The sequence below is a fragment of the Ipomoea nil genome, unplaced genomic scaffold (assembly GCF_001879475.1).
Source record: "Ipomoea nil cultivar Tokyo-kokei standard unplaced genomic scaffold, Asagao_1.1 scaffold0117, whole genome shotgun sequence".
In the NCBI taxonomy this organism is placed as follows: Eukaryota; Viridiplantae; Streptophyta; class Magnoliopsida; order Solanales; family Convolvulaceae; genus Ipomoea; species Ipomoea nil.
Genome location: NW_017616545.1, coordinates 110,801 through 130,480, shown reverse-complemented (window position 1 = coordinate 130,480; position 19,680 = coordinate 110,801).

Sequence of the window (19,680 nt, the reverse complement as noted above, 5' to 3'; positions counted from 1 at the left end):
AATTTTGGGTATTAAAGTGTTATTATGCGTATGGTAATAAATTCCCACAATTTTGGGAAACCCAAAAGGTGGCTGATGGTATACAGTTTAGGTTCATAGTAATTGATTGAAATACAAACTCATTTATTACAAAAGCTAATCTGGATGTATTTAATCGAAAAAAAAAAATTGTATACCACGAAACGTCGTAGCTTTAAGTAGGCGGGAAAATGGAGTTATTTGATTGGCCAAATTCTTATGGCTTTATTATATAGTTGGATAGTAGGATAGTAGGAAGCCATAATGAAATCAATAATAATAATTTTTTTAAGCAAAACATACTAACCGTACAATTCATTCATAAATAAAAGAATTTCTTTTTTTTATTAATATGTATACAAGAAGAATATGTATATATTTATAATTTCAAAATTTTCATTTCTACGCCAAATCATAATTAAATTTAGTCACTACATTATACAAAACAAAATTTCAAGTATAGAAATGTTTATAAGTAATCAATTAAGTCATTTCATAAGCCAAAACATTCAATAGACAATTAAGTCATTTAAACTTTTTCGCACAGCACAACAATTGCTAATGCACATAGAAACCAAAACTCTTAACTAGATTGTTAGAGTATGATACGTAGCGTAAATAAATTAAGATAAGTGTGTGTGAGATTGTGTCAAGTATATCTCATGAGAAGCAAGTAAAGAGCAATAAGTAAAGAAAACAGCAAAGAACACAAGACAATTATAGTGGTTCGGAGGTGGTGTAATCCTCCTACTCCACTTGCTCTTATCTCCAAGAGCAATTCACTATATACACCACTTCTTGGTTCCAAGATACAATGAATTCCGTGATCTAGTGCTTTGATCACCAAGCCCGCACTAATCACGCCCAGTGACACCACACTGCTGCTTCGGGTTTCACGTCGTCGCGCTACGATCCCAGGATTTCACGACTCCGCGTTACTTTCCCCCCGTCTTCCACACTCCGGTAGAAACGTATCCCGTGATCTAGTGCTTTGATCACAAAGCCCGCACTAATCACGCCCAGTGTCTCCAACACTACTGCTTCAGATCTCACAGCTCTGTGTGACAATCCAGGATTTCACAGCTCCGTGCTACTTTCCTCCCTTCCTACACTCTCGTAGGAATATCACTTGTTCAGGGACAAGTTTTCTTCTTGCTTCCAACTTCTGAGACTCTGTAGATGATCTTCAATATGATGCAGGTCTCTTGTTGATGAAGATTGAACACTCTTGAGTGATTTCTCGTGAAAGCTCTGTATCTCTGAGTGTTTTTCTCTCTTTGAATGTATCATGTAAATCACTTGATTTTTATGCTTTGTTTAGCTCTACTTTTAGAGCTCTCAGAATATTTCTTTTGAAGCTCTCTGAGTTCTTTTTCTTTTCTCACTTGAAGATTTTTTTTTTTTTGGTATGCTCTGTACCAATTGAAACTTTTCCTCTTTGTATTCTTGCTCTTTTTTTTGTGAGTTCGTTTTCTCTTGTGCTCTGTCTTCAAGTCTTCATATCTTCATCCTTATAGAGCTCTCAGAATATTTCTTTTGAAGCTCTCTGAGTTCTTTGAAGCTCTCTGAGTTCTTTTTCTTTTCTCACTTGAAGATTTTTTTTTTTTTGGTATGCTCTGTACCAATTGAAACTTTTCCTCTTTGTATTCTTGCTCTTTTTTTTGTGAGTTCGTTTTCTCTTGTGCTCTGTCTTCAAGTCTTCATATCTTCATCCGTCTCGTCTTCATATCTTCATCCGGCAAGAGACGATCTCATTTTTGAATTCTTGTATCTTTTTGTCAGGGATCTTATCTTATCTTCTGGCTGGCATGTCAGAAAAGATAATATAGCCGTTTGTAGAACTTCATCTGCTTTGTAATTGACACCACTCTTCAAACTGGCTTTATACTTTGTAGAACTTCATCTGCTTTGTAATTGACACCACTCTTCAAACTGGCTTTATACTTCTCCATTGTAATTGGCACCATCAACTCTATCAGGCTTAATTAATTTTGCCTTCTCAAATAAATGGTGAGATTTGAACTTGAGCCATTTCGCATAATGCATCAGGCACCTTCCAACTTATCCGTACGATTTATTAGTTACATCTCCAATCTTCTTTGGTGTACTCCTTTCTTTCCATAGATGATTGATCTCCAAGTCAAATTCATGCAATCTTCCAATCTTAATTTACTTCAAAGAAAATTCTCCTAGGAATTCCTTTTTAGTAGCATTGACGTGAATTTCATATTATTCATCTTCTTCTTCAATTTGTCATTTTCTCCAAACAAATTCTTGATTTTCGGCTTGATATCTTCTTATTCTATTTTCATGCATCTTCCTATGTTTTTCTCTTTTGCAAATTAAATAATTTCCCGATCATGGTCTAAGACTCTACTAAACCTATAAAAATAAAATTGGGGGTTCTACAAATACATATTTGGCATATCAAAACTATTACACTTTATTCCTAACAATATCCATCACTTTGGAAAATAATTTGGGCAAAGTAAAAGGAAGAACAACCACTTACGTGTAAATTTCCTTCCAATACTTTTTCTAGGCCTCAATATTCAAATCCTCTTCTTTATCACCAACCATCATCAACAACAACACAACAAAATCCACATAAGCACATAAAAGTGAATAATTATAACCTTATTTCTATTCTACCCGTAAAATAAAAATAAATAATCGAAATAAGACTTACTAGGCTTGAATTGATTGTTTCAACTCTTGAAACGAATAGGAGAAGAATTTTTTTTTTCTAAATACTGAAGTCGAATGAAGAAAACGGAGGTAAGAAGAATATTCTGATGATGATTTTCGGCCAAAGAACAAGGAAAAAGCAGAAGATAACTTGACTACAAATTCTTATTTAATGATATAAAGGTGGATGGAAAAATAATTATGGTTAGTAGATGAGTGTGTCACGTGTGTCGCGATGCGGTGTTTGACCGGATGGCAAATCTTTGTCAGTAAAAGTAATGGGCTCTCGGCATACCCTTTTGAGTAGGGGTCGGTTGGTAAGAGGGGATATGCGATCTCTCAAAAGTCCGCTACCCTTCCGTGCGACTAGGTCGGTCATTGGGATATTTTTCTCTTACCTCATTCTTCGTTCGCTTGGAGTCAGAGGGGCTGCCCGCTTCACGTTGCCTTTTGTACTTGACCGCCTCCTCCGTATTGGCTCGTTTACTGGCCATATTTATGGCTTTCGCATAGGTTGCCGGCTGGTTGTCACAAAGATCAGTGTAAAGTTTTCCAGATTGTAGCGACTCAATGAAGAATGTGAGCGCGGTTTGCTCCTTGACTCCTTCTATGACCTGAACCTCCTTCTGTCATCGTACGAGGTAGACTTTGAGTAACTCGCCCTCTTCTTGATGAATGTCTAAGAGGTGCACTAGATCCCTCTAAGGTTTAACGTTTGCCGCATAATGACTCATGAATCGGTCGGCGAAGTCTTCGAAATTGCGAAACGATCTAGGTGGCAGAGAGACGAGCCACCTCTGGGCGGGCCCCTTCAAGGTCGGCAAAAAGGCACGACACATGACCGGGTCCTTGACCCCCAATACCTGCATTTTTGCCTGATAGCTCATGAGGTGTTCTCGTGGGTCGCCTGTCCCGTCAAAAGTGGCTTGCTCCGGGAACTTGAAATCCCCTGGTATTTTGAATGTCATAATTTCAGTCGAGAACGGTAGAGCGGTGAGCAAAGCTCGACCGGGAGACTTAGACTTTTCCTCCATCCAATCCCTCAAACTCCATATCTCACGCGCCAGATTGGCCACTTCATCTGAATTTCCGACTTGATTCCCTGTGGACTCGGTGCTTTCTTCCCTCTAAGACTCAGCCCTACGTTTTTTGGTCACCTCCTTCTTCCTCTTTCGTCGAATCTGAGTTTTAGCCGGTCGTGCGGAGACGTTTTCTTCCCCGACTCCCACATCTTGCGGAGCGGGCGGGACTTGGCCAGGGGCCTTTTCACCCAACCGTTCTCGCACAGAACGCCGAGTGGCTTCAGGGCCCAATCTCGAGTGTATGGATTGAGTCCGCTGACTCCCTTAACTTCGACTGACCCAGTTTCATGCTTCTTGCCCAGAGGGCCGGGCTCGATTATTCCAGGGTGCATAGGGTGTTGGCGGGCCCTTTGTTTTCGTGCACGATCCTCCACAGCTTGAGCAATTACCTCAACTAAGGCGGGTGTGAACGCGACCAAAGGGACCTCGGTAGGCACCGTAGGCGGTGGTAGCCGTGCCTCTTGCGACGACGGGCCACCTCCATGCTCTTCTGAGTTTGGCCGACTCAACTGCTCGCGTAGGTCTCTGTTTGTATTCCAGGTGTTGCTACTTCTAGAGGCACGGTTTCGTTCTCCTCCTACCATTTTCTCACTATATTCCCCCTGTGAGCCATTTACCTTTAGCCTGATACCTCTGAATCACTCGTGGAAAAACACAAGACACAACCTTTTGTCACGTTCCCACAGACGGCGTTAGTATTGGTTTTAGGACTTTTGGAAAGCCCGCGGGGGTCCAACACAACCAATAAGTTGGTGGATTCACCGAAAAATAAAGTAGAAAACGAGAAGAAAATACAATGTTTAGAAGAAAAATGTTAAGAGTGCTCAAGAAATGATGTTCTTGTATATTTAGAATCTTGAATGTCCTCCAAATGTCTTTGGAGTCCTATTTATAGGTGTTGAGCTTACAAAGGCTCTAAATGTGTAATCAATGCTAGTGAATGAGAATTAATGCTGAATAGCCTTTGTCCTCCTCGTTACTCATTCTCTCCAACAGTAAGGTTGACTAACATTTATGATGCGCTTTTAAGGAGGCAATGATCACTAAGACCTGCCGACTCCTATTGAGGCCGACTGTCTAGACTCGGCCATCTCCAAGCCGAGTCCTCGACCTAGCCCGTTCCTTCTCTGAATTAATGGATCTTTATTTTTGTCCCAATTCTTGAAGCACAACTTCCTCATTTACTTTTCCTTTGGGCCTCTAACCCACTGGGGTCCATACCCCATCATTTCCCATGAAAAGAAATTTTTTATTCTCACTTTGAGATTGAAACATCAGAAACCTTGCATAATGTTAGAAACATGTGTTTTAGCACTAGTGTCTAACCACCAAGTATTAGAAGGAACCTTAATAAGATTGGATTCAAAGCATACGAAAACTAAATGTATACCTTTCGTTTCCGTCCAAGCTATCCTCTTCAGGCATTCAACATTTTTGTGCCCAGGTTTGTAACAAAAATAGCATTTATGCACTTTCTGATCAGCACCTTGCACCTTTATAGGTGCTTGGCCTTCTTTTTACTTTTAGACTTGCTGTTATTACTACTGACATCAGAACTGTCACTATTATAGCGCGATACGATAGTGTTCACTACAAACATTTATCTCATATATCAATTGCTTTGAGTAACAAACCTTTATTCAGACTATAATTTATAGACCTTAAATTCGCATTTAAATCTGCCTTTGGCTCAAATTTAAATACAATGTTGTTAGGAATAATTGTAATATAGTTTTGATGAGCCAAAATTGTATTTTTAGAATTCCCCACATTTTATTTTGAGTCTAGCGTACCAACTTCAAAATAGACTTGAACCAAATATTCTACACGGTTCAAAGGAAAAAGAAGTCCTCTCAGAATATTGGTACTTAAGATATGTTTGGAGAATCTATGTCAAAAGGTCTTAGTAAGTCAATGGACAAGGCATTGTTTTACTTGGTAGAGAAGTTGTGTTCGAATCCCTAGTAACTATTTCGCTTGGAGCGGAAGGTTGAAGACTTGAAGTGCGAGAACTACAGGCTACTTCTGGTAATCTTGGTTGATAAGAATTTCAGATCACTACATAACTAAGAAGTTGTAATGGAGCATTGGTGAAAGGTGAGGGTGATATTGTGAATGGATTTGGGTTTAACACTCACCTTAAGTAATTTTTGGTGTATGCATGCTGCTTTATGCTTACCACGTGGAAGTGAAGATTGGCTACAATAAATGCATGTCAGCTACGGTGAGCTATGATCTTTATTTTCTAAAGAATGAGCCACGCTCTAATTTATTAAAAAAGAGCTACAGTCCTAAATTAATTCATGGAGATGAGCTACGGTTAGATTTTTAGAAGAAGAATGAGCTAAGGTCTATTTATTAAATGGATGAGCTATGATCCTAAATAGGAGTGAAACGGATAGACCCTTTGTACAGGGATTAGATGCCTATAAATATATTGGTTGTATCCGGTCAGATTTTTAGAAGAAGGATGAGCTAAGGTATATTTATTAAATGGATGAGCTATGATCCTAAATAGGAGTGAAACGGATAGACCCTTTGTACAGGGATTAGATGCCTATAAATATATTGGTTTTATCCCTAAGGGGTTGTGTCACCACTATCACCATCACTATGAATATAAGAATACTTTCACTCCCGTGGATGTAGGCACATTGCCGAACCACATAAATCTTGTCTTCTTTACTTTCAGCCATTATTATTTTTCTTGTTTTTGTTAATCTCAACAAATTGGTATCAGTTTGTTGAGATTAACAAGAACAAAAAGCAATAACAATGGCAGATTTTTAGAAGAAAGATGAGCTACGGTCATATTTTTAGAAGAAGGGGCCAAGGAAGATCAAGACAAATTTCTGACAGAACTTTAATCACAAAGTATGGAGATTACTTGCAAGATCAGGAAAATCTCACAAAGTCAAAAATCATTCTGACATTTGATAAAAGTTGAAATTATTTTGAACATCTTTGCAAGGCAAACTCTTAGTACAAGATTTCAAAATTTGAAATTATCTATCTCCCATGGGCAACTTTAAAAATTCTCAACTATAAATATGGGCAAGGATTGAAGACTTGAAGCAGAGGAAATACAATCAAAGAGCAATATTTGTGAAATATCCAGTGCATTCATTTGAGCTTTTCACGTAGAAATCTTCAAGTCCAGAAGAGAAATTTGTTTTCTCTATAAAACAATTTTCTATAGTGTGTAGAAATAGGGTTGAGTGTAGCTGTGTGCAAAATACTACCCTGTTGAGTGTAGCTGTGTGCGAGACACTCAGAGTTGCTAAGTGTAGCTGTGTGCAAGACACTTAGTTGGCGTATGAGTACAACTGTGTGCAAAGTACTCGGGGTTGAGTGTAGCTGTGTGCAAGACAGTCGGGGAAGTGCTTGTGTAGCGCTTGATTCACTATTTGTATCTGGGTGAACGAGATAGTGAATTTCCTCCTTGGAGTGAAAAGAGAAGAGTGGACTAGGAGGATTACGCCACCTCCGAACCACTATAAATTTCCTCGTGCATTTTACTTACAGCTCTCATTTATTTACCGCTCATATATTATTGTGAACTAACCCATTCTTATATTTGCTATTCACTATCTGGGTTTAGTACTTCTACGTATTCATACATTATACTTCATATCTAATATAATCTCTTTTATTTGCATTTATTATTTCCTACAAGTTTATGCTAAAGTTAACTATTAAAATATATATTATCTAGTTAGCATTTCCATATGTAAAATATGCATGCATAACATTGTATTTAATTTGGCATAATTTATTGTACTAATCATTTTCGTATGTATCCATGGAAGTCTATTTCTTATATAATATCCATTATTCTTGCATGATTGTTTAAAACCCCACTTTATGCTAAATCAATCATCTGGGTTTAGTACTTTCCACTTTCGCATGCGAAGTTAAATTGTGCATATATATCACTTGAACTATTTCAAGCATATTCATCGTATTGCATGTGATATATATCTCTATGTTTTAAGTAACACATTACTGTTGAATCATTCCGCTGTGCACCCAAGTTGAATATCTTGTTATTTATTTATTACTTGAAGTTGAAATTACCAAAGTGTTATTTATTGTGAAAAAATTTAAAAAGTCTATTCACCCCCTTTTTTTGAATGCTACTGACTCTATTACATTGTAGTATCTGTTCAAATATACTTTCTCAACCTAATAAAGCACAAAGAGTCAACAACGCCTCCACTTAGGCTCGATCTCATGACTTCCCACATGGGAGAGGCCACTACATGCCATCTGAGCACAAGGTGCTTGGCCATTTACACATACTTGAATGAGACTATTCATCAAGTTTCAATTTAATATATAGGCCACTTTGGACATGCACTACATATTAACAAAACCAGAATCATATCCTAAATTTTCATTAATCACATGTTTTATCTACCTTTGGGCAACCACTAGAACCATGTGATAATGATCACAAATGTTTATCAATCCTTTAGTGTCATTCAATGATGCAAAATACCTATGTACGATAAACATTTGTAAACATAAATAATTATTTAGCTATTTCCTTGAGTGGGCCACTTTGGTGACTAACACACTTGCCATATGCTAATAATTTATTTATGTGAATAAACTTCAATTTATGTTGTAAACATAAACATCAATGATTATTTAGCTATTACCATGAGCGGGCCGCTTTGGCGACTAACACACTCGTCTTATGCTAATAAATCGTTTATGTAAGTAAACCATAATTTATATCAATGTTGCAAAAAACGTTAGGCGCCAAGGGGGCGCCTAGGGCACCGATTAATCGGCTCCTAGGCGTCGATTTTTTTTTTTAATTAAAAATAAAATTAAAAATTAAAAATTTTGAAAATTTAGTAATAAAACATAAGGTTTCCATAGTTATTTCTTAGAAATTATTTACGAAATTGGTTGTAAAATTGTTCAAAAGATTGTTTAAATCATCTAAATACATAAAAAACTAAAATTAAGAGCTAAAGAAGCATTTTTTTGAAAACAAAATTTGTCCAAATCGGACAACCGAGTCAAAAGTTATGTTTTCCAAAACTTTTCACACATTTTCAAAAAAAAAAAAAAAAATCCCGAACCGGCCGGCCGCGGAGGAGGCCGCCGAGGCCATTCCTCGCGGCGGCCTCCCACCGCCTAGCGCCTAGGCGCCAATTAATTGGTTCCTAGGCGCGATTTTTGCAACACTGATATATATATATATATATATATATATATATATATATATATATATATATATATATATATATATATATATATATATATATATATATGTTGTAAACATAATCATAAATGATTATTTAGCTATTACCTTGATTGGACTGTTTTGACGACTAACACACTCCCTTTATGCTAATAATTCATTTATAAACATACATATAAATTAATAGTGGATATAACCTCCAACAATAATTGATCCTAAATAAGCCTATAATTTAAAGCAAGTTCTTAATGCCTTAAATAAATCAAATAGGATCAAATTAATTTAGTTGGTCAAATTGGGTCAAGAAGGGCCCAATTAAATAATCCATGACTTTGTTATATTATTTGAACCCAACAACACTAATAGACCCAATTGTTTTCAGCCAGACCCGGCCCATGCTTTTTCCCTTTAATCACGTTCTCCATGAGCCCTTGCAGCCATCTACACCAGCAGCAAACGCAAGGGAGAGAGAGAAGGAGCGTTATGCTCTGGACCCATGTTCATCATGTGCATAGTTAACACACTATATCTTCATAATTTCTATACTGTAGATTTATAAAATATATAATATAGATTTATAAATTTTTATACTGCACATTCATAATTTCTGTACTATAGATTCATGTTTTTATACTGCACATTTATAATTTCTGTACTGTAGATTCATAATTTCTATACTGTAAATTCATACAGTACAGAAATTAAGAATGTGCAGTATAGAAATTATGAATCTACAGTATAAATTTTATAAATCTACAGTATAGAAATTATGAATTTATAATTTAAAAATTATGAATCTGTAGTATAGAAATTATGAACGTACAGTATGTCTATGGTGGACACGGGTCTATAGCATAATTTTCCGAGAGAGGGGGGGAAGGGGGGCGGGGGGGGGGGGGCGCCAACCACTTGCAGAGAGAGAGGTCGCCTGAAGGGATGCCGGTCGAGCCGACGGCGGGAGGCAGCGCCGCTTACCGCCATCGCCCGAGACCCACCATCCCATCCCTCGTCTTTCCCTCTCAGTTCGTCGTCGCCAGTGACCATCGCCATCAATAAGGTCGCCTACAGGTCTGCAGCGATCAGATGGAGCAGCCGATGCCACCATCCTTCGTCTTCTTTCTCGCCACAACCGAAGCCATCCATTAGTGAGGAGCCGAGCGTAAATCAGAGTAGCACCATCGTCGCCGATCCTAGCTCTGCCGTCCGCCGCCTCTCTCCGTCGCCGAGATTTGAGCAGTATGATGGTTTGGATTTGAATCCAGTAGGTATAGTATATATATACACAGTATAAAAACCAAATACATATACATGTATACGTATACAAAAATAGCAAAGCATTGTATTGCATATTCAAGGCGGAGTCAATTTCAACAGTTATATATATTCGAGGTTACATATGTTGATTCCAGTAAAACATGCAAACATTCATATAGAGTTAATACCATTTGAGGTCCTTCGAGTATAGTGATTTTGGCACGTTTAATCTTAAATTTTCAAATTGATCATATGTGGTCATTCGACTTTCAAATTTAACCATTCGTTGCCCAAGTTAACCACCCATGGTCCTTCAACTATTAAAATTTAACCAACCATGATTTTTCAACAGGACCACCACTGGTTAAATTTCGAAACTTAAAAGACCATGGGTGGTTAACTTAGACCACAAATAGTTAAATTTGAAAGTCAAAGGACCACAGATAGTCAATTAGAAAGTTTAGGACTAAACGTGACAAACCCACTATATTGGAAGGACCTCAGATGGTATTAACTCATTCATATACTATATAAATAAATTAAACACAAACATTTAGCACATACAGAATCAATTATATATGTATGTTTATTGTGTGCATATGACAATACTGTATGTATATGCGACGTGATACCTACATACTGTACGAAATCAATGAAACCTTATAATTTCGTATAATTGATCAATTCAACCAACAAATTCATAATTGATTAAAAATCTCCAAATATCTTGAACCGTAATTTTAATGATTAATCAATTTACAGGCATACTCTGATACCAAATATTAAATAAATGTTAATGCGCTATAACTTGAATGCGGAAGCACAATTAACAATGGTTCACAAGAAAATTAAATTAATCAACTAAACAACGAATCATAGATTTTTAATAAAACAAAAATAAATACAAAACTTACTTGTTCTGTGGGATATGTAATCTTTAAATTGAATAAATCAATTATGTTTCACCTCTCTGATCTGTATGCCTTAATCGCCTTAATCACTGATGATATAAACCGTTAAGATCTCTAGAGTTTTCCTAGGTATTTATATGATGAGAAACCCACTTTCAAGAGGAATGTGTAACTTCCTTTTAGGAATAGAAACTCTTTTAGGAAACCCATAACCTTTTCCATTATACATCTTTTGACCCAACCCATAACCTTTTTCTATTATACATCTTTTAATTCTTATAAACTTAAATTTTAACAGAATGAGAGAAAGAAAATTTCACCCAGTAATTCCTCCTTTACACATCACTAATCATGATTGTGAGTACCTTATAGAATTACAATCTTTATTATATAAATCAGTGTTAGGAAATAATTATTTCGAACACGGCCCACTGGTATTACGATTAGAAGCAATAAACGAAAAAGATATCTCGCCCGGGGATAAATCTATTGTTGGCGGATCTTAGTCACGGTTAAAGAAATTGAATTTTAAAATTTTGTGATTTCATGAAACAAAAACATTCGCGTGATGCGATTGTTGGACACCAAGTCCGCCGCAACTGTGACAGTGTAGTTGTGGAAGGTGATGCAGAATATTTCCTGTTGGACAGAGCGGCAGCGACGTCGGTGCTATAGAACACATCCAAAAACTAGTCGGTTTCTTGAATCTCTGTCACAGACCAAGCATTGGAGGGAAATATTGAAGCAGTAGTTGGGAGCCACCTCACAAGCCAAAACGGTGTCGTATGAAGAAGCTGCTGGCAGCAGGTCGTTGGCAGTATATTCCAGAAGCCGTTGAGAGAATATCGTGCATCGTGCATCATCAGTAACTTTTATTATTGTTTTATTTTCCTTTAATTTTGCTTGGAAAATAATGTAATATAGGAAGCAGATTGTAGAAGGCAGGGGCGTGACTTTTGGCTATTAAATTTCTCTCTTTTCTCTTTAGGTTCTTCGTCTTCTTCTCCCTATTTGGTATCAGAGCCCTTAGCTCACGGCCATGTCGAGCTCGGTTATGGGAGATGATAGAGCCCATCGGATGGAGGATCGTCAAGTCGAGATTGAAGGACAACTGGAAACTCTGAGGCAAGAAGTTCAGGATTTCTCAGACCCCATTACTGCTTCCATGGGAAACTTAAGGAATGAGCTATTGGACATACTAAGACTGAACCAGCCAGCTCCACCAGTGTTGGAGAGCAATCTCGGAGCTTCTTCCATCTATGGAGGGGGTAACGCAACTCCAAATCCCACACACATGAGTATACCTGAGGTTGGTGAGTGCAGCACTAGTAATGAGCGAAGACAACAACCTGCTCTGATGCAAATGAATTAGGCTATGGGAGCTGCTGCAAATCCAATTGCCATCCACAACACACCACGGGATGCGTGCCACAGGTAATGAGACCAAGGGCTGAATTTCCCGAATTTGACTATGAATATCCTAGACTGTGGGTGAGGCATTGTGAAAAGTTCTTTATGATTTCCCAAATTCCGGAGCAACTCTATTTGGATTACTTGACCTTGTATTTGACTGGGAAAGTAGGAATTTGGTTTGAAGGCTACATAAACAGCTTAAGACATAGGTTTCTAAGGAGAGAATTCACCCAAGCTTCGTACAGGAGGTTTGGGGTGAAATCAGTGTCTGTGGAAGAGGAATTTACTGCTCTTAAACATGTTGGAGCTGTAGAAGATTTTACTGAAAAGTATGAGGAAATAAAAGGATTTGTATTACAAGAACATCCATACCTCACTGAGAATTATTTCTTGAATCATTATGTATGTAGGCTCAAACAAGCTATTAGATGTTTTGTGAGAAGTTCTAGGCCTAGTACACTTGAGGAGGCAATTTGGCTAGCTAGGCACTTTGAGCAAGGTATGAAGTCACCAGAGTTCTTTCCTAAGGGGTCTAGTCAATTCAAACCTCCCATGGGCAAGACTAATGAACAACCCAGATGGCAAAACAATAATCAAGGAGGGATTAAGAGCAACAATGGGAGGCAGGATGAAAGAGCCAAACTGAGGGAACAAAGGTTGTGTTATTTCTGCCATGATAGTTGGCAGCCAAGCCATAAGTGCAAACCTAAGGTTTTGAATGTAATTGAGGCTGAGGAGATGGGCCAGGAAGTTCCTAATAATTTCCAAACTCCAAATATTGGGGAAACAGTAGAAGAAGAAAGGAAGAAGATGTAGAGGTATCCTTGTGTGCAGTTGTGGGAGGTGAAGGAATGAACACCATCAAGTTGGAATGCATCATCAACAAAAGAAAGATTGTGGTATTGGTTGACAGTGGAAGCACACACAGTTTCTTAGATCCAAATCTCTTATGTGAGTTGAGGAAGGAACCTGAGAAGGTCAAAACTCTAGTAGTGACAGCAGCAAATGGGCAAACCTTACAATGTGATACCATGTGTAAAGGATTTATATGGGAAATGCAGAAGGAATTATTTGAGAAAGACTTTAGGTTGTTGAGGCTTGGGGGGTGTGATATTGTTCTTGGTATGGATTAGATTGACAAATATGCACCAATTCAACTACATACAAGACCTCATGCTATTTCATTTCATAAGGAAGGCAAGAGAATTACCTTGCAAGGACTGCCCAAAAGGTATAAGCTCAAAAAAGCAAGAGATAAGGAGATTTCTACGTTGCAAAAGAAGGGGTTAAAGGATTTTTAGCCCATTGCATTCACAAGACAGAAAGGGAAGATGGGGGATATGCTGAATTAAGTAGATGTGAGGCTGTTGAGCAGCTAGAACTTCCAGGAATGAAGGAATTTCAGAGCATGTTACAAGAGTTTTCTGATGTGTTTGAAGAACCTAAGTCCTTGCTCCCAAGCAGAGATTGTGACCATCAAATACCACTCATACCCCAAGCTAAGCAAGTGAATTCAGGCCCTTACAGGTATTCTTATGATCAGAAAAATATAATTGAGCAAATGGTATCAGAAATGATGAGATCTGGAATCATAACTCCAGACACCTCTCCCTTTGCCTCTCATGTGCTCTTAGTGCCAAAAAAGGATTCCACCTGGAGGTTTTGTGTGGATTACAGGGCTCTCAACTCCATTACCATAAAAAATAAATTCCCCATACCCATTGTGGAGGATTTATTTTCAAAACTAGCTAGGGAAAGTTTCTTTACTAAGATTGATCTCAGGGCTGGATATCATCAAGTGAGAATGAAGGTTGGGGAGGAGTACAAGACTGCTTTTAGAACACACCAAGGACTATACGAGTTTAGGGTGATGCCATTTGGGCTCACCAATGCACCGGCTACCTTCCAAGCATTGATGAACCAAGTGTTTCAACCTCTTCTCAGAAAAACAATACTTGTGTTCTTTGATGACATCCTAGTTTACAGTCCATGTATGGGAAGTCACACCCAACATGTTAAGGAGTATATGTTGGCTATGAGAGCAAACCAGTTATATGCAAAAGCCAGTATGTGTTCTTTTGCTAAGCAACAAGTGGATTATCTAGGGCACATTATGTTAGGAGAAGGTATTCAATCCGACCCCTCTAAGATATAAGTTGTTAGGTCTTGGCCTCAAATAAAGACAATAAAAGGATTGAGGGGGTTTCTATGACTCACTGGATACTACAGGAGATTCATCAAGGGTTATGGACTGATTAGTAAACCTTTGACCAATATGCTCAAGAAAAATTCATTTTCTTGGAATGAGGAAACTGAAATAGCCTTTGAGGTCCTAAAGGAAGCACTGTGTTTAGCCCCAGTTCTAGCATTACCAGATTTCACTAAAGAGTTTATAGTTGAAGCTAATGCTTGCTATAAGGGAATGGGGGCAATGTTGATGCAAGAAGGGAGAGCTATTGTAACACCCCGTGTTACGTCCTTTAATCTCAGATTAATTATTTAATTAATTACGTTAAAGAATAGTTAAAAAGGATTTAATCTGGTCAGGATCCCTTAATTAATTAATGTGGTCCACCTTTTTATAATAGGACTTTAAGTCTATAAAGAATAAAGAAAGTGGGCCTTTACTACTCAGATTCTAATTAGGAATCCTAGACGTATATACCTGTTAGGAATAGAAAGTAGGTCTGTACTATTCAGACTCTAATTAGGATTCCTAACTCTATAAATAGGGGATTAGAAAGCAATTAGAACCCTTACCACCCATAGTTTTATTACATGAAATTATTCCCAAGAGATTCTCCACCACCAAGCCTAGGGAGATCAATCGGAGGGAAATCTTAGAGGAGAACCTTAATAGCCAAGGGAGGATTAATTAAGGCTAAGAGGTAACCCATGTCTTACAAAACCTATTTTCCTTGCTATATCTTATTTATTGGCTCCTTTGATAATTGTGTGTGTGATTCTGTGATTGAGTCTTGATAGAGCCTTGCCTAGGGTTTATGTTGTGTTTGTTGATAATCTTGATGACCTTGATGTTGTGATTGATTATATGTGTAATCTTGTATTTAATTATGTCTAGAGCTTGTCCCTAGGGTTTATATCGTGAATCTCGTGTTGTAATGTTCTTGGTATTCTTGGGTGGGTTTATGCATGCTCGGGTGTTGATTCTAGTCTAGGACTTGTTTTTAGGGCTTTGCATATAGATTTCTTGATGTTCTTGTGGTTCCGGATGCTCCTGAACCATTATGTGATTGATGTCGAGTCTTGGCATGTTTAGGGATCGTGTTAAAACGTAATTGGAATGATTCGTGGTTTAATCTTCGTTAATTGAATCCGTGATATTGTTGTTGCGTGTGAGAATGTGTTTGGACATGGTTTTTGTAACACCCCACTTTTTCTATCTCTTAATCACAACTCTAATTTAGACATTAACATAAACTAAGCAGCGGAATTAATACTAAAACGATAACTAGTGGGAATGCCACCGCCACAATCATCACTCCGTGGTGATTGCACAGGCTAAGGGGTGAAACTAGAAATAACATAAATATCTAACATCCATAATAAATACTGAAAACATAAGGGGGAATAACGTCACCCCAAAAGTCTACATCATCCTCAAAACATAACATCAATCATGAGTCTAAAATCCATAACAAAGTCATAAATAACTGGAGTTTAGACATCTCAAACTACGAGACTAATCTAACTCGATCTCTTCTCACTACTGGGCCCACCTGAAAGGGGTTTTGCAAGCAACACATAGACAAATAGGAAAACACCCGTTAGCACGAAGCTAAGTATAACCACACTCAACCCTGTAAAGTACTATAGATATACTTTGAAAACATTTGGTTTCTCTTGTATCATCTTTAAATATATAACATACTTTCTAGATGCTTGCAACCTATAATATCCACTGGCATGCTTATATATATAAGACTGAACACTTAGATACTTCAACATATAAACACTTCAATTAACTTAACAAATAACTCATGCTTGTAGATAGGATCATGCTAATAAACCATATAACAGACATTCTCATGCTCTCACATTCTCATCACATAAGCTTGAAATACAAGGCTTCAAATATAACAAAATAATCATGCTCGGTTAACAGTCTTAAATCAACATTTTTGTCATGTAATCTCATGCAAGGTTTTACTCAAATGCAATCTCGTGCAACATTAATCATCATACTCATATGCAATCTCGTGCAATACTATAATCATACTCATATGCAATCTCGTGCAATACTATAATCATACTCATATGCAATCTCGTGCAATACTACAATCATACTCATATGCAATCTCGTGCAATACTACAATCATACTCATATGCAATCTCGTGCAATACTACAATCATACTCATATGCAATCTCGTGCAATACTACAATCATACTCATATGCAATCTCGTGCAATACTACAATCATACTCATATGCAATCTCGTGCAATACTACAATCATACTCATATGCAATCTCGTGCAATACTATAATCATACTCATATGCAATCTCGTGCAATACTATAAATATATACTCATGTACACTCGTTGTAAAAATAGAGTACTTTCTGTGGAGGTCTCTTTCTTTCTTTCTTTGAGTCTCTCTTGACTCACTTACTTTCTCTTGAGTCTCTCTTGACTCGCTTTCTTTTCTCTTGAGTCTCTCTTGACTCGCTTTCTTTCTCTTGAGTCTCTCTTGACTCGCTTTCTTTTCTCTTGAGTCTCTCTTGACTCGCTTTCTTTCTCTTGAGTCTCTCTTGACTCGCTTTCTTTTCTCTTGAGTCTCTATTGACTCGCTTTCTTTTCATTTCCCTTGTAGACGGCTCAAGATTTCACCGTAGCGTGAATTGCCCCATCGGGAACGGCGTAAGTCCGACCCAATATCTTCTACTGTCTACGAACCAATCTCGTGGTTCATGCGCTGTGGAATCAGGTATCGAACTTTCAGTGTGCACACTCCCTACCAGGATTCCAAGCCCGGCGGGTAGTTTCCAACCTCGTAACGTGGGAATACGCCGCGTTACATATACTGGGACCGCAATGTCCATAAAATCATGCGAGAGGACATAGTCCAAACGGGATCCTCCAAAACTTCACCGATATAGATAATACATAAATATATCTCTCATGCATGAAACAACTCATCAACTTCTCAATGCATCAAATAATGATATACCACATGCTTATGATTTTTGAAAGTATTACTTGGGCTCACGTTGGCCCTTTATGCATTTTTGAAATATGACATATGTAAAATGCCAAAATGCTCTATAACATGCTTCGAAACCATGTATAAAATATCATGAAGTACTCAAGAATATATCATCATGCTCGGTTTGCAACATAGCAAATTCTATACATTTCACTCAACAAATATGCTTCTATTCTCATTTATCAAATAACGCAATTTAATCATGCTTTCATAATAAATCATATTCTCAAAAAATCATGCTTCTATACTCAATAAAAACATCATCAGATCACATAGTTAAATAATTCTTCATACACAGTAATCTAGCAAATATATACTCTATGTAGTAATTCCTCAATAATTCCTTCATATCATACTCATTTTTTATCCAAATTCAACGAAATCAAAGCCAAAACGTGCGTCGAGACGATCCCGAAACCTTCTCAGAACAAGGGTCTGTAACACTCGGCCCGAAACGACATGTAGCTGAGCCACAAGGGCCCGGCCACTGCACAAAAACCTTCTCAGAACAAACTCAGGGACCTGGGGCGGGACTCCTCATGGTCCGCCCCATGAGCCCCGTTAAACCATTGGGACTATGCGGTGGCCCTCCTCTAGGGCCGTGCCCTAGTCCCGTGTAACCACGGCTCTAGCCGACGACCCTCCTGATGGGTCGCGGCTAAGGCCGCTGGTCTGATCTGGTGCACCCTGTGTGTGCACCAGATGACATTTTCACCTGCAATCTCAATCCAAACAAGTCCAAAATATTCTCAACAACTCACAAACAAATACTAGATCACTTCTAAGCATAAACACAACAAAATCTCATAGTTTCTACTCATTTCTACTCAATATTAAGGCTTCACAGAGCCAAATTTCAAGAAGGAATCCATGGGGTTATACACTTTATAGATCAAAAGTTCTTGGTAAAATCTTTATAGGGATACATGGTATTTCCCAAAATATACGATGTTACTAAATAAGTATTTTTAGGAAAATAGTATAATAAGTTCCAAATATCTTTGTGATCAAATATATATCTCATACATAGTTATATATGTATATATTCTCAAAATCAATTATAACATTCCCCAAGACATATATACTCATATATATAATTCTTGAAATAGAGCTTTCTTGGCAAATCATAGCTTTTGGTAGATCAAAATCCTTCTCAACATATTTATGATTTTCTTAGGAAAATACTTTTATAAATAAATAATCCTTCAACTCCAAATAATATAATATATACTTCAGGATAATTATTTAAAGGTTGAAGTAGCTCAAGTGGAAGGAATTTTAATTAATAATCAAGAGGTTAGGGGTTCAAATCCCTCTTTAAACAATTTTCTAGAGTATAACATGGCATAGAATAAAATCACACAAAGATTACTACCCTAGGATTCAATCCTAGGCATAACAAATAGCACATTAGTTCTCTAACCAGTGTGTTACAATGGCTCTTAGTAACAAATTTTGTAGAGATCCGTTACTAAGCCCTGCAGCTTGGCGGGCCTTGGTAGCGGATCTCTTGTAGATCCGCTACTAAGTCCGTTGGTTGGTTCTGCTACTTTCTGCTTCCCTTCGCTTAAACAACACAGATTAGATACTCAAACTCCACAAAAGTTCACAGCATATCAGCAACAACAAGCTTACTTTTCATCATTCTAAACACCCAAAATACAAATATACACACTTGAACAACTAAATCATGTATTTAGGGCAAAATAATAAGTTTGGGAATCCATGGGTTATACCTTGAGCACCCTTGATCTAGCCAACACCATTACTAAGCTCTTCTTCTTCACCCTTCATCTTCCTTCTCCAAACCAAAACATAGCAACAACTTCATCATTTCCACTCACAAGCACACAAACAAACCCACATAAATA